Consider the following 13,712-nt stretch of genomic DNA (forward strand, 5'->3'; position numbering starts at 1 on the left):
GCACCTATTAGCAGGTGCACTGACCCTGCACTGACCTGATAAGATGGGTGAAACAGTGTGATAACGCAAATCACCAGGGAACAAGGTGCAACAGGCGGGAGGCCAGTCACCCAGCCCCTACTCACATGTACTGAGGAGCTACTGGCCAACCTGGGGACACCTGCAGACCTCCATCCACAAGCTTTAGCTGGTATTGTGGAGGTGGGTGTCTTTCAACCACCGAGCCTGGAGTTGCCTGGTAAGTCACTACTGCACATAAAACACAACTATATTTCACATAGTTACATGTGTTACTGTACAATATGTAATGTAACATCTTATGCAAGGCATGTATGCACACATGACACATACTATAGTCTGCTATTCTATGTATGCACAGATGTGCATACTCCATAGTATAGTGTATTGTACTGGCTTATGTGCTAACATGGACATTGCACCCTGTAGCTATCACACAGGTGTGGATAATGATCTTACTGCTGTGACACTCCTGTTTAGGTACCTCTGGTGTTTTGCAGCGACAGCAGCCTGTGTCAGGTGAGATTGTTATTATTTACCAGGCTTGATAATGCACGGAAGATATTAATTGTATGCTATCTGCCATAACACACATACACATAATGTATGGTGGTCCTGTTAATGGATACTGGTCAGACCTGCAATGCATCACACTGTTTACATATGTGTAACAATTGAAGACTATATGAAACACCTACACTAAACCTTCCAAACTGTCATTGCCAGATATGTGGACAACAGTGAATACAATGGTGGAGGTGTATTCCACTGTAGGGACAGGTACTACATATCAGCATTACACATGTTGGGAATATGAACAGTACTGTACAGAAAGCATATGTGTACACACACTCTAAATGTGTTGGAGCTGGAATATGACCGGCCCACAGGATACACCCTTGTGGAGTATACCCTTGCTATGAATGTCACATAATTTCATGTGCTATCAGACATGCCCATGACATGTAGTAGGCTGACTGCAACACTGCTCAACTATCCTGCAAAACATGTATCACATCCCATGCATACCACCCTTTGTCTGCATAGCCCTGTCCCCAGTGGAGCTTATGATATCTATGGGTGTATGTCATATGGGAAAACACTGACATGTGAAATAAGATGGCCATCACAACTATTGGACTGAACATGTGTAAACATGGCCATGGAGGATGGCCAGAGACATGAAGCAACACACACAGTAGAAGTGATGCACATGCGTGTACACCCTGTTATACATTGGCTCGACACAATACAACTATGGCCTTTGTGTAATGGTGATATTGCAGATGTGAAACACTAAACATCATACAGGCCTGTGCACAGCTTGTGTAGGCATAACATGAAACCACCACATAACATGTCTTGAACATCTTGAGTTTGTCATGAAATGGAAGCATTCACCTATACAGTATCCAAATACATATATGTGTTGCACAACATACACATACATCCATATCAAGACACAGATATAGTACATTCACCTTGCTGGTGTCTGACATCACTGTCATGCTTGCTTCTCATGTGTGTGAGGTACACAGATGGCATGTGGGACATAGAGTACTGCTAAGTTAGACATGTGTGGGCATAGTTGCTAGGCATCAGTAATATGGTTGCAGATGTGCAGGGGTGTCATCCATATACACTTCTGTGACCTGTGTTACACATTCCACATTAGGGTTTATTGTGTATACACCTCAGTGATGTGGGTCACATTCCACATTAGATATGTATTGTATGTGAACATAGTCATGGCTATGAACTGTGTCAGTAGCTCACACTGTATAGCAATTGTGAAGCTACATGATGCCCTGCAATGGCTATGCACATCAGCTCAATGTGCAGTATGTCCCTGCATATTTGTAGGGTGGACAGACAACATTGCATCAGCTGAAGGCCCATGTTAGTATAACACATCCATGCTTTGGGACAACATTACCATACTGTAGATTGGAAAGGACACCATTGCGTTACACATGTATGCATGTCATTCAACACGTCAGCAGAAGACATGTCATACTACATGTGATTGACAAGTTCATATGCCACACAGCAGGCCAGTGTACTGTAAACCTGTGCTGGTCTGTGGCACCATTGCAAAGTAGGGACAGCCATGTCAAGCATGTGTGTACAGCCACATGCACAATGTCTACACTCAGCTCAGGGGTAGGCAGAATAATGTTGAACAGGCATGCACTGCTTTGGGGGAGATATGCAAGCTAGGGCTCAGACAAACAGCATGCAGTCGACATACCCTACTGCTCATGTCCCCACACATAGGGGCAGTGGCCAACACAAAGCATCAGTGGCAGATGTACAAAGGTCAGCGATGGTCTGTTAACATGTGGTGTATGTTGCACACACCTTTGTAGTGCAGTGCAATGGTGTAAAGTGCATGCATTGTGTTGCAGGTATGGTGCATAGGCTACTAACACAAATGGTGCAATACAGGTATGTATGCTAACCACCACTATAATTATGTAAGGTGCATGCCATCTGCTATAACACATACATGCTGCTGTGTGCAAATCAGGGATGTATGATAACTACCACTATAATTGTCTAAGCTGAAACTATAATTGTCTAAGTTGAATGCCATCTGCCATATCACTTGCATGTAGAGTGTGTGTCTGTGTGTGTCTGTGTGTATCTGTGTGTGTGTGTGTGTGTGTCTGTGAGTGTGTGTGTGTCTGTATGTGTGTGTCTGTCTGTGGGTCTGTGTGTGTCTATGTGTCTGTGTGTGTTTGTCTGTCTGTGTGTGTCTGTCTGTGTTTGTGGGTCTCTGTGTGTGTGTCTGTGTCTGTCTGTCTGTGTCTGTGTGTGTCTATGTGTCTGTGTGTGTCTGTCTGTGAGTGTCTCTCTGTGTGCGTGTGTGTGTGTGTGTGTGTGTGTGTGTGTGTGTGTGTGTGTCTCTCTTTCTGTCTCTCTGTGTGTGTCTGTCTGAATGTGTCCCTGTCTGTCTGTCTGTCTGTGTCTGGTATAACTTGTAATGTACAGTTCTTGTCTTCCCCTCACAGATTTTGATGTAGGTGTGTTGCCCTCCTGTGGTCCACCTGATGTTAGTGTCCCCACAGACTCTAGCAGTGATGATGATAGTATGATTGAGGCACAGGCAGGGTTGTCAGGGGCTGAATTTGTGCCATTGGTTACCATTCCACCTGTCCCCCCGCATACTCGCACACAGTTCCCCTGCCTGCACATACCCCATCACTACTGGCCATAGAGGAAGGACAGTTGGTGGGTGGTAGCATGGAACAGGGAAGTGTGGTGACTATGAAAGGTGTGCCTGCACACCATGATCCCAATCAACAGACTGGTGATGTTCCACACAGACATGTGCCCAGCACTGCTCGTAGGAGGACCACTGGCCACCATGCCCCTGTGAGACAAAGCACATCAGCTGGAGTCATCAGATGCATGTTTTGGGCTGTAATGGAGGCACAGGCATGTGCTGAATGGCACAACAGAGAAGGTCTGAGGCTTCAGAGGGCTGCTGTCCATTCATTAATTGGCAACATCCAGGCACTTGCAAATGCTCACCATCATCTTGCCGATGTTTTGGATAGACTTTTGGGTGACATGGTGGGAGTCCTTGACCATGGCATCTCAATCCTCGAGCGTGGAATGTCTGTGCTGGAACATCTGGTGGGAGTGAGTCATCGGGCACATGGACGTAGGTCAGCTACATCACCTGTTGAAGGTCTACATGAACATGCTACTGCACATGACCGTTCCCATAGTGCTGGTAGCAGCAGCAGTGCAGCTGGTGCTGTGCAGTCAACACCAGGACACAGCAGGCCACATGCACGTGGTCCTGAATGGCTCCAACAGGGACACGATTCCAGTGGACATGTGTCATCAGACGGTACCCAATCTAGATATCTGCCTGGTAGTATCCGTGCAACCCCTGGCAGGCACAAGTCACGTGGCCATGGCTGGACACCATGAACTGTGAAACCTGCCTTGTACAGTCTGTAGCTGTCAATAATACCCCTGTGTAGGCCAGCCACATGCCAGACCTGTGTGCATGCATACACACACAGTGAAAACAAATGTAGGGCACCTCAACACACACACGCATAACATCCACACACACCCAGTGATATCACAGGCCCTAACAGACACACATGATGTCATCCAGTGGCACAGCCTAGGCCTCTGGCAAACATTATCACCCTGTGCACATGATGATGCCTGTGCCGCATCTCTGTCATCCACACCATCGGTGCAGGGACATGTTCATATGGTCTGATGCACAGGCTGAACATACTAGGTAGACAATTGTAGATTGATATTGTTGAATAGTGTTGACAAGCAGCAGACATACCATGTATTGCAGTTTTAGAATGCATTTTGTACGTTTGACAGTATTTATCATGTGTAACAACACTAACAGCATGTTGATCTTGATGTTCTGCCTTCCTCTTTCAGGTATAGTTGCATGTGCCGGGGATGTCGGTGTTTGTGGATGCCCCATATGTACATGTTGACTATCCACAGGTCAGTATGACAATACCTGCATGCACTTTGTAGCTTCCACATCACAGTTATATTCTCCCATGTTTCAATTATGTTTACTGTTCTAATGATCCAAGAGCATGATAACTGTGTAGTAAGCTACTGTGTTCAGTGCCATCACATCCATAGTGGGTGACATCACAGGTATAGTTACCTGGAGCATGGAGGGGGTAAAAGAGTGGTATGCAGGATGACAAAGGTAAAGGCCAGTGGAAATAGTGGCTTCTCACTGGGAAGCAGTAATACCCACTGCCATGACAGCATGCAAACACAGACACACCCACACACTCAGGGATTCACAGACACAGTAACACACACTCTGACACACACACACACACACACACACACACACACACACACACACACACACTGTTGCCAGTGTTTAGATGAGAACCCCTGCTTATGTGCATATCATCATTATAGTACTACGCAATTGCAAGATGCGCTACAGATATTACATATGTACAGGTAGTTGGAATGGCCTAAGATCGAGGACATCGACAGGGATACTACAGTGCAGTGAGCGTATGTGGGGAAGGGGTCCATCAGTAGGCTATGTAACAACAGGTCACACCCCAGGGTGTATATGTTAACAAGCGGTTAGCATGCCGGTCTACGATTGATGATATCAACAAGGATGCTAGATTGCATTGAGTGGATGGGGGGAGGGGGCATTAACATTTCACTATGGTAAAATACGGCCTCACTCCAGGAACCGGACAGCCATACACATGAAGAGCCACACACACACACACACACACACACACACACACACACACACACACACACACACACACACACACACACACACACACTGGCATTCGCAAAGATATACACCTATGTCACACACATGCAGACACTTTACATGTGTGAGGTTTAACCACCTGCTTATGCCTTTCTTTCTACACTTCACTCTGTACTGGTGTCAACAACAGTGTTCAGGAGAGTGATAACATGTGGGATGTATTCCCAACCATAAGTGACATATATGGACACACACACCCACACGTGCCAGTACTGTGAATCAAGCACCTGCCTATCTCATGATAGGTACTACAGAAGTACAGCGCTATCGCATCTGGTACAATGCTTACTGACTCTTTCCTTTGACAACTGTGCTGATATATGCACAATATATGCACAGGGGAGGTATTACTGTTACAGGTGTCATGAGGTTTGTCTTCAGTGTCACCCTTACAACATTCTACATTGTCTGTCTTCCACTTCAATTACAAAACTTGACCTTAGCAGGTACACAGTTATTGTAGGACTGGTTGTAACACACCAGTGAGCTGTCCTCAATATTCATCTGCAAAGAATCCCCACCACTTAGTAGTCATGTCCAAACATCTGTCCATACCTAATGTACAGCTTACTGTACTTAGAGCATAACACCATATACAGTTGGCAATATTGAGGCTGTATTACAACAGCATGATGTACTAAGACAACAGTCACCTTCAGACATCAGACACTGCACACACGTGGAATCGACACAAACATCAATAGATGTACACATATGCGGTCTACATCAGTACGTGCACTAGCAGGTCAAGAAGACACATTCCACACCTTCCCCACGCCATGTGTGAAACATAGCCGAGCATTACACCATAATGGATGTTGTATTCATGTACTGGTAGGACACCACCACTTTCACCGAGTAGCCAAGTGTACATATATTACAGCAGCACATAGTGAGACACACACAGCATTATTCCATGTCATGTTCCTACAAACTGTTACTTGACAGTGCCATGGTGAAGCCAGGGCACTGTAATGGTTAACAGTGAGAACATCATATTTGCCACACACACCTTGTGTGTACTGGAAGAGTGCCAGAAATGTGCTCTGTTAGAGCTAGGCAGTACACTCATTCAAGCATTTGCGAGGTCTGTGGCTTGTAAACATCTCACCCCAGCATGTACTGGCTATTGTGGTACTAAGGCTAATGTCCAGACAGCACACAGCATGCATGGCTTGCAATTGCTAACATGGAGTATATGTAGGAGCTGTGGCCACACATGGCTGTACATGTCATGAACATATCACCTGTGCCTACTCAGGAACATACAGAGCAGAGCTGGATTTCCCTGAGTCTGTCAATACAGGCCTTGTGTAGGTCCTATGGTCCTGTTATTTGAGTATGTTTGTAGGTAATGCATTAGGTGGACATGTCTAAAGACATACATGCCACATGGTGTGTTGTATTATATGATAGGTGTCATGGGTGACCAGTAGAGAGGGGATATTACCTCTGTCAACATAGATATCGAACCTTATGTACTGTTAGCATGCTATCTGCCATGTGCATGTGTGTACTGACTGTAGCCACCTGTATGTAGAAAGGAAAATGAAAGCTATGGTAATGTAATTTATGTTGTAGGAGTGTGGGATGTACATATCCAGGGCAGGTACAGTTAGGTCATATCCAACCATGAGGGTGTTGTTTACTGGTGTACAGCAACAGTTGACCATGTTAATGCTGACAACATCTGAGGGACCTTGGTATGTGTACAACTGAGCTGGTTGCAAACAGTGGTATTATTGCATTGCATAATACATTATGCAGCTGTGTCTGTACATGGGTACTTTGCACAGTTGATGTAGGCCTAGGTACAGTCCGCCAATCGAGGGTTATCTGGTGGTCTACCATACTATGTCATACCACATATGGAGGGTTGGGAGGGTGGCCTAATGGTTGAGGTGTTTGCCTTACAAACACAAGGTGCAGGGTTTGAGTCTCACAAGGGATAATTGTCTAGGCTTAAAATGGCTCGCAAGGGCAGTTAGCCTAGTATTAATCTATGAATCTTGGGTTGGGAGGGTGGCCTAATGGTTAAGGTGTTTGCCTTACAAACACAAGGTGCAGGGTTTGAGTCTCACAAGGGATAATTGGCTAAGCTTAAAATGGCTCACAAGGGCAATTAGCCTAGTACTAATCTATGAACTTATGTGTGTTGGTAGGTTGGGAACAAAGTGGTGGATGTATATGAGGATACAACCTACAATTCAGCATTTGCCACTGTCACCTGTACCTGACTCATCTGTGATGCGTTATGTGGGAGTAGTGGTCTTTACATGTGAGTAGCCTTTATGAATATGTGTACACCACCACCTGGAATGGTCCATACCACTGTTATGGCCCACAAGTCTGGATCTGAGTTATATGGTGGTAGTGCAATTGTGCACTACAGAGTCTTCAGCCAGGTGTTCCTCACTGCACAGATGTCAGTATTCCCCATTGTAGGTTCTGCATTGAGCAAATGGATTACTAAAGCCACACATCTAGCACTGGTTAACACAAGCATCCAATGCAATTGTCATGTAGGTGTCAGGGTGTTCCTTCTGTGTGTAGGACATTTGCCTTGGAATGTGGCTATATGGGTAAATGCGACCTAGGTTTATCCACACACATGTGTAACATGGATGCATGTGCTCTGTGTTGAAGGCTAGTCGTTCGGTCATGACAGCCCAGAATGACAGACACTGAGCAACCTCATAATAACAGCAGGACATTGGCTCATTGTTTTGGTCTAGCAGTTGCCACCCATACCATGACATCACTGGGCATGGCATTAATGTGCTTGGTAGCAAATGCCTCATGTAAGGTAACAGACAGCAGCAGAACTTGTGTATATCACCAATGTGAGATATACTTAGGGTAGCAGTCCTGCTAATAATGACAACTACTAACACAGCCAGGAGAGGTCCTCTTGACACCTGCACCTCAGTACCATTACACAAGGTGACTAACACATTATGCTTGCACATGCCACTTTTCCACGTATAATGCCACTGTCCACAACCTGCTATCAATGTATGCCTTTCAGGGCAGCTAGGTGTGTGACACATGCTGTAGGTAGCATCCATCTGTGCATCCCAGGTAACCAATTGTCTGCCATGTCCACACATGCATGAATGTGTATGCGTAACATATATATGTCAGTACTTCATGCACATGTATGCATGTGTATCACACAGCACAGACATAGATATATAATTTATGGCCACATACAGGTATCAGGTAGTAAACCAGTATGATGTGCATATATACTGACAGGTAAGATGTACCTAGCTGTAAACCTGTGTGTTTACAATAGGAGTCCATTACAATGTGTTCTGTACTATTAAGTGTTTGAGCATGCACACTGTGGTCTTCAGTGGTTAGAATTGGAGTGCATACCAAACAGCCCTGTGCTACTAAGTGTATGAGCATACCCACTGTAACCCTGTATAGTGATAGTAGTTGTCCATTCCACAGATGGCCATACTCCAGTTCAGGTTCCTGTTGTGCTACAACTATACCTCTCAGGCCTACCTGCAGATGATGTGTCTTGTTTGTGCATACAGGTTGTAATGGACACCTACTTTAAACACATAGTTGTACAGCTATGTACTTCGTGACTGTCAGTCTCCCTGTTGTTGTCCTCAATCATAGAAGGGCAGTCTGGCTGCCTTGGAATGTGTAATCTCTGTGGCGCATCTTGTAACTGTGTAGTACTGTAATAGTGATCTGTAGATAGGCAGGAGTTCTGATCCCACCACTGGCAACTTTGTGCGTGTGTTTGTGTGTGTGACAGCAAATGCCTGAGTATGTGCGTCAACAAATGACTGAGTGTGGTTGTGTGTGTATTTGTGTCTGCATCCTGTCATGGCAGTGGGTTTTGCTGCATTCCAAAGAGATACCTCCTTTTGCACTGGCCTTTATCCTTGTGAACTGCTAAATCTCTCTCTTCCTCCCTTCCCACTGCAAGTAATCAGTCCGGTGATGTCACCCAGCTCAGAAGTGGAATCAGAGTAAGTGTAATTGTATGTGTTCTGTGGCACATACCCCAACTGCATACCACTGTACTAGTTACCTTTACATAGGCAAGACGTGTATGCACAATGCTGGCAAGTGTGTGCGTGCTTGTGTGTGTGACTACCCTGTAGCCAGGCATGCACGTGTAATGTCTTTTAGCACTCCATGGTAGCCATCTGTGGTGACTGGTGTCTACAAAGTATTACATAGTTAGGAATGGTAAAGAATACACAGTCAAGCGCGACTACAGTTGGTTATGTTATTTTCCTGTGCCACTGTCGAGCAGTGACACAGAAGTGGTTGCTGGGGTGTAGGTCCATACCCATCATTCCCCCACCCTAACTCCACAATCCCCAGGGTAGATTACATTAGCCATCTTTCCCCACCCCAAACTCCACATACACAGCAACCATCCCTTCTCTGGTGAACTGCTTATGATTTAAATGTTCTAACACAAGAGATGCCTCTGTTTTGTGTACACGTCAGTTCCTTTGGAACCCTTCTGTGTCACAAAGGGTGTTTAGATGTGTGTGTGTGTGTGTGTGTGTGTGTGTGTGTGTGTGTGTGTGTGTGTGTGTGTGTGTGTGTATGTATGCTATGGCTCTGTCTGTGTATATGTGTATATATAGATATATATATATATATATATATATATATATATATATATATATATATATTTATATATATATATATATATATTAAAGTATAGAGCAACCAAAAACTTTGTAATAACACACAGTGCCAAACAATGACTCAAAAGACGAGTTGAAGAAAAAATAAATCCAAATTACGCGTTTCGTTCACTTTTAATGACTGTGAACTTCCTCAGCCTCACCTTCGGCAATCCTGCTGATGTCACCCACCTAGGAATACACCTCTGGGACTGCTGTAACCCAGTATTCTCCATAGTACATGCTGTAACTGCATATTGCTGTAGTGTGATAAACTAGTTAGGTAGGGGCTCTATTCCAAGAGAGACCAACTGCGCGTGTGTTTGTCGGTCTGTCTGCCTGAGAAAGTAGCAATGCCTTTTAGAGTATGCACACTCTTTACAATTCACATGACCACCTTTGGCAATCCTGCTGATGTCACCCACCTAGACATACACCTCTGGGACAGTTGTAACCCAGTATTCTCCGTAGCATGTGGTGTAACTGAGTATTGCTGTAGTGTGATAAACTAGTTAGGTAGGGGTTCTATTCCAAGAGAGGCCAACTGTGTGTGTGTCTCTGTCTGCCTGAGACAAGAACAATGCTTTTTAGAGTATGCACACTCTTTACAATTCACATGACCACCTTTAGCAACCTTGCTGATGTTACCCATCTAGGAGTACACCTCTAGGACTGCTGTAACCCAGTATTCTCCATAGCGCGTGCTGTAACTGCATATTGCTGTAGTGTGATAAACTAGTTAGGTAGGGGCTCTATTCCAAGAGAGACCAACTGTAATCTCCATAGTGCGTGCTGTAATTGTGTAATGCTGTAGTGTGATACACTAGTTAGGTAGGGGTTCTATTCCAAGACATGGCAGGTGTGTGTGTTTGACTGTCAGAGCCTGTGTAGAGGTGGCTGTGAGTGTCTAACCACTGGACATGTTGGGGAGCAGATTTTGTATTGGGGAGCCGATTTTGTTATTTTCCTATATGGTGTCCATCTTATATATTGCAATGTCCACCTCACGAGGAGAACAGATGTCAGTCAGCCAAGGGACTGTGTTGGCAAGCCATACCCCTACATCTGGCAAAAGGTCTGGTGAACAAAGTATGCAACCCTACTATTACCTGTAAAACGTCCTAAACCCATGTGTCATACACAAACACACTTGCCTTGAATATCCCGCTATGTTGCTAGTACTCTGCACATCGATCACAGATAGTAGGTATGGTGTGATTGCAGTGGGCTGCTGAGGGCATCTCACCCTGTACAGCAGTACAATTGGCACATAATTGCGGACAATGTGCCTTCACTATGTTCCCCATTGGATGCCTGCAACATATGTGGTGCCATCAAATGTGATGCACAGAGGCCATACAATACCTTACACATGTGCCTTGTATGAACCGATGCCACTGACACCAGGGAATACCTGTATCATGCTATCAATGCAGGTGCAGGGTCAACCTGCTATCTATAAGCAGGTCCTGCCACACTAGGCCAGTATTGGCATATCAGAGGATAACAGTCTGTGTACACAACATGTGCCAGCCAAACCATGTACACCTGTACATGTCACTGTACATTATTGTGGGACGTGCACATCCCAGGCAATGTCCATGTCAAGGACTATCAAACACAGACATGCCATGCATTGAAAAGCTATGGCCATACACAATGGTAACCAGGATGTCAGGACAGTTCATACAATACCCACCAGTGTGGGACATTGCAGACACTACACCCCTGTACAACACTACACACCATTGTCGGGTGGTGTGATGCCAAGGATTACCCCTCATCCAGCCTTGTACAGCCATCTTGCACAGCCAACCACTACACATCCATGAAGCAATGCATACATGCATGTCAGTACTGGCACGTTGTGTCTGCATGTGGGGTATGATGCTCCCAACCACAGTCACTCCCAGTATAACTCCCATTGGCATACCGATAGATGTCAAACACATTCACATGCCCTAACCCATAGAACCTCCGGATATCCCCTGTGGTGCATGTAGAACCTGTGCATTACTGCAGTGTGGCAAACTAAGTAGTTTGGAAGTGTATTTGTGGGCCTGGCAAAGAGTGTCAATGTGAGTCCATTAGAAAGTATGGTTATGTTGACAATGACATCTGTTCATGTGGACAGCCATGTGTGCTACACCTAATGTATGCTTACTATATCTCTGTTGCAGATGTCGCTCACCAGCACACATATATGTTCTTACAGCACACCAACATGTCAGTTTTGTGGCACATGGAGTAACTGCATGCACTTGTAATGGTAATGACTAGTCAGTCAGAGGTTTGAACCCCTGTACTGGTAGGTGTGTGACAGAAGATGCTTAAGTTTTAGTCTCCAAGCTCTTCCCTGATGTACTTCGCCTCTGTCTGTCCCTCCCACACACTCTCTGGTGGATGTGGAGGTTTATACCTGCTCAGCAGCAGCTTGTGTTTTGTAAGTGATGATCATGATCAGGTGATGGCCTCTTCACCTATTGCAGTCCTCTTCTAGCTGATTGCATGTGGAACAGCTGTGATGATGTTCACATAGCCAATCACATGAAAAACACAGTACAATATCTAGGAACATCATGTTGGTGTTTGCTCATGACAGTCGCTGTGAGTTGTACCTGGATCTGGTGTTTGGTAAACGGCATCACAGATGATATCTAGATGTTCCTCAAACAACATACACAGTGGGAAATAGCCTAAAGACAGGAGGGTCATGTGCCAGACATGACTACAGCATGTAAGTGTAGCTATGCTTCATTGAGACTACTGCCTGTTTAACAAGTTGTGTGTGGTAATGGCTGTTCTGCATGTTTTAAAATTGACAAGACAGTGCTTTGTTTGTGAGGGACCCCCATCTGTAGGGCCATCTGTGGACTGATCAGTGTGTGGAACCATTTGTTTCCTGTGTTACTAACTGAACACACATCTGTGAACTGCAGGAGCATAGTGTGAGGATTGCAGTCAGTACACGGTGATAGTGATGAGTTACTGCCATTGCATCCCTGATTGGACATATGTCACATGAAATATTGTTATGACAGACACTGTCTGGGGTTCTCAGTGACATGCCAATAATGGGCCACTGTTCATAGCTGCAGTCACAAGTCTTCTACACTTTGTACAGATGTCATGCAGTATATATGCATGTGTTGTGCTCCCTCTGCAAATGTATACCATCTGTTGTGTTGGGTTGATGGTCATATCTATGCATGTTGTTATAAGTAATCCTGAGTGCTGTTGACTATTACTAAGCCATATCTGTATTTAAACTGCAACACCATAAGCTGTATGGGTTTGGAGGTCCCGGCAGAACCTCCTGTACCACTTCAGCTGGCCATGGCACTGGGCACCAGCACATCTGGGGCCCAGCCTTGGACCTTCACCTTTGTTGGCTCTGCACTACCTTCTGGTGGTACCACCACTGAGGATGAGTCATGTTCTCCCTGGGAGCAGGTCCAGACAGGAACTTGTCCGCTGTCGTACAGTCCTGGACGTGGTGTGTAGGGGGCTCAGTAAGGGGTTTCGAGGCCAGATACACCAGCTCAAGGGCAGAGTGTCACATTTACAGGGTGAAGCTGCCCCTCCTAGACAGCCCCCAGCGCTGCCACCTTTGCAGCTGTTTTGGTGCAGTGGTGGCTGCCCATGGCTGGGGACCTCTGACCCATTGTTCCATCTGGGGGCTCATGGGCTTGTGACTGCCGAAC

The 13,712-nt window shown here is 45.5% G+C and overlaps 1 protein-coding gene across 2 annotated transcripts in view; it reads left to right on the forward strand.

The window, feature by feature from the left end:
* The first annotated feature begins 4,439 nt into the window (after positions 1-4,439).
* The window catches only part of LOC122791812 (signaling lymphocytic activation molecule-like), a 528,221-nt gene continuing 518,948 nt past the window's right edge, over positions 4,440-13,712 (forward strand). For both annotated transcript variants that reach the window (XM_044059767.1, XM_044059768.1), the window contains exon 1: positions 4,440-4,515. The gene's annotated coding sequence lies outside the window, so the exon portion shown is untranslated. The remainder of the gene's footprint in view (positions 4,516-13,712) is intronic.

The sequence above is a fragment of the Protopterus annectens genome, chromosome 17.part0 (assembly GCF_019279795.1).
Source record: "Protopterus annectens isolate FY-2018-M chromosome 17.part0, PAN1.0, whole genome shotgun sequence".
NCBI lineage: Eukaryota > Metazoa > Chordata > Ceratodontiformes > Protopteridae > Protopterus > Protopterus annectens.